This window comes from Salarias fasciatus, chromosome 5, assembly GCF_902148845.1.
Source record: "Salarias fasciatus chromosome 5, fSalaFa1.1, whole genome shotgun sequence".
NCBI classification, from domain to species: Eukaryota; Metazoa; Chordata; class Actinopteri; order Blenniiformes; family Blenniidae; genus Salarias; species Salarias fasciatus.
The window spans coordinates 13,813,166-13,816,798 of NC_043749.1; positions in this window are offsets into that span (position 1 = coordinate 13,813,166).

Consider the following 3,633-nt stretch of genomic DNA (forward strand, 5'->3'; position numbering starts at 1 on the left):
GAAAGTGCAATTTTCTTCCTGAACCTTGTTTTTTTTTTAAGCTTAGGTCATCATTCCGATCGCTGGAGGAACAGAACTCATATTGGACACAAGTTCTCAACAAAGTATGGAATAGGGAGGACTTGTCATCATATAATCGTCAACGGTTTGATCATTTGTTTACTTCAGTCTCAGCTTTAGATTAATCGTTAATTATTAAGAAAGTTGTGCTGTACCTGTAGTTTGTAAGTTTTTTCTTTGTGTGAAGACAGTAATCCTTTATACAACACGAGCCGATGATTTATGAAAATGAATAAACAGGAGAGCAAACATAGTTTCATTTGGATCTGGCTTTACATACCAGCAGAAACAGAAAGAAACCATCAGAAAGAAACCAGCTGAGAGATATATATTTTCTTTATTTTAATATAATGAATGAAAATGTTCTGTATTGATTGGCTCTCTTACCTCAGAAGATTCCTGGTTCCAGTTAGAATAGTGCTTGGGGGGTATTTCTGTGTGGAGTTGGTTGCATATTTTCCAAACATCAGTATTATAAAATAACAAGATCCGCCAAACCCCAGTCTTTGTGTACTGGACAGGACTCTCACTCCATTGAGAGCAGCTCATTGATTCAGGTGGTGAAGTGACTCCATGGATCGCGCTTGTTTGTCCAGCACGGTCAGCGTCTCAAACCCACGTGAGCGGAGTTTAAACCGCTGTGAGACGGGTCAGTGTTGGCCTACTGATCAGGCATTGCTGCAGTTGTAACCCTACTGTTGTAACAACTGTGTTTATGTCGTCTTGGAGCGGAGAACGTTGTGACGGAGCAGCTTTCTGTGGCTTTCCTGCTTGTCGCTGCCGTTCGGCTGTCCCTACAGGGATCAACTCCACGACCCCGAGTTGGATAAAGTCGTACGAGATGGGAAAATGAATGTTGATCTTGAGGGCATTCCTTAGTCATCATTTTTTGTTCCTTTCAAATATGCAAGTGAATTCCAGAAGTCCTCTTTCAGCAACAGGCAAGGGTTAGTCATCTTGGAAATGACCAGTTTTTTTTTTTTTTTTTGCAGTGGTGACATTTGGCTGAAAACTCTTGAAATACAATATTTAGCGAGCATAGCTAAAGGATATTATAGTTAAACTGTTTGTTTCCAAGCTCAGTGAAATTCTTTCAAGCCAAAATGTTTGTTTAGTTTTGAGCAGCTCTGTCATCTCTCTGAATCCTGAAGCGTTGTCTGTCTCCGCTGCCCTCTGGCACTGTTCTCCAGAGCAGTGAATTATGAGCGGGCTTTACTATCTCATAATGTGGGCACAATGACGTCTACTGAGGCCATAACTGAGGGATAGAAACTTTAATAACATGCTCTTTCAAGCTTCTGCAACTTTTGCTTATATTTCAACAGATTCTGGTTCTCCGTGTTCAGATTTCTATCTGATCTGTATTTGACAAGTGAAATTTATACAATAATCCTGCTGAAACCATTAACTTTCCGTTTCTGCCTTGTGTATTTTTTTTTCTTCTCTCCATCAGAGCAGCTGGAGGAAAAGTCACTAACACTAGTCTCAGTCTTGATGTTGGGATTTAAACACAAAGTAGAGGATCAGCTTCACAAAGAAACACAAACAAACTTAATATACAATATATGCAGATATGTAGATCAGGTTTTTGCATGAACTGAACTGATTTTCACTACTAAACCTCCGTAGTTGATTTTTAGCATCTGGCATCAAGATGTTCGTCCTGTAACTCAAATGGAGCCTGCATGTTGCACTTGTTTGTCCAGAACAGTCAACATCTCAGTCTTTTTTTTTCCTCTCAAAACATTCCTGAACTGTTCACTTTTTGACTTTGTGACAGGGTGTATTTTCCAGCTGCTAAAAGGAAAGCGCCAGCAGCGATGGTTTCCATGAAAAACTTCATGCTCTGCAACAATGCTTAGGTGGGCAGCACATGTCAAAGAAGCACTTCGATGTGTGTGCGAGACGAAAGGTTTTCAGCAGAATAACACTAACAGCTAAATGAATAGTGTGCATTCAGCCACTCAGTCTATATATAAAAAAAATCATGATCATTATAGCAGGTGAACGTCTCCCGTTAGACATCAGAAACCAAAAATTCACTGGTAACCTGGCATAACCACGTCTGATAGATCTGCCTGTCGGTGGCTGCTGGTGCAGCAGATTGAAGTTAGTCTGTATATAATGGTTCACAGTCGATGGAACGTGAAACTCTGGAAAACCATGCAATATCTGTAAAGGTCAGGAGTCCCGAGCACTTTAGTAGTGGAAAACAGAACCTTAAATCACTTCAATTAAATGAGCCAAACTGGGCTCCTGTAACACACAAGAAAATGGCTCATGTTGCTGTTAAGTTCTTCTTTGTAATCAAAAAAGAGCCATTTCATACATTTACACACCAAGTCCAGTGTGTTTTCCTTTATCCTGGTTCAAGACTCTTCAAGTCAACAGTGATCAATCAGAGCTCGACAGAAGCTGATTAACTTATCTGGTGAGACGTGACGAAGCTCACAGGAAAGAAAACAGTCTGTCTTTAGGGAAACTCTGCTTAAAAAAATGGAGAATATAATACATCAAAAAACCTGAGGCATGGACTTCACACTGTTTCACTAATAAAGACTTTAGTTTTGTGTAGTTTGGTGCTTCCCCTCTAAACTACTGGGCAAACCGCGGATAAAGTTTGAACTTCAGAGGTGTTAGTCTGAAACTGAGAGATCACCAAGTCCTGAGGATTTATGTGCCTTTGTGTTTTTGATCTCCTGAAAATGTCTTTGACTTTACCTGAAGAGGCGTGGAGGCTTCTGAAAGCCACACGAGGCTGTTGCAGGCCACGTAAAGCAGACTGAGATCAGACCGCGGGACGTCACGCGATTACTGCAGATTTATGAGGCTTAAAACCTGTGTCACACTGTGTGGAGTAGATGATAAGAACCCTCTCCATCATCACCATCATCATCAAGACGCATCGGGTCCAGTCTGCTCCACATACAAGAACTGAAAGCTACCCAACGTGCTTAGTACGCCAAAGACAATTGTTAAAGGAAAAAGAGGTATAGAATCAGAGTAGCAGCTTTAAATTACTCGTTCTCCCCGTTCACAGGAGGCCGGAGCTGTCCGTCACTGCGTCTCTGCTTAGTCTGAGGGGCGAGACAGCAAAGTCAGGAGCACCACATGTCTGAGTCCAGGCTCCAGGCGGGCTCTGTTTTCAATCAAGCTCGCCTCCCAAACGTGTTCCTGTAACTCTCCCGTGCACATGCACGTGCACATGCACACAAACGGCACCTTCCATTCTTCAGTGTTTACACTCCTGCTCGCCTTGACCTAGGATTTCCAAACGGACCCCAGTTGATTGAATTACACCGACCCTGGTTACTTCTCTTTCAATGAAAACAATCTGTTTGAAAACTTCAGATTTGCCGGCAAACTTTCAAATTGCAGTCGACAGAAAAATTACATGCGCCAGAATCTCTAAGAGAAGCTGGAAAAACATGAGGCGCAGCCGGGAGGTCAAGGTGAGACGATCAAGTAAACTGACATGTTTACTGACATTATTTTGGCCAAAATGGAAAACATACATCCAGAGAGAGAATTTATACAACATAAATTCACATGGTACACACACAGAGAGAGAAT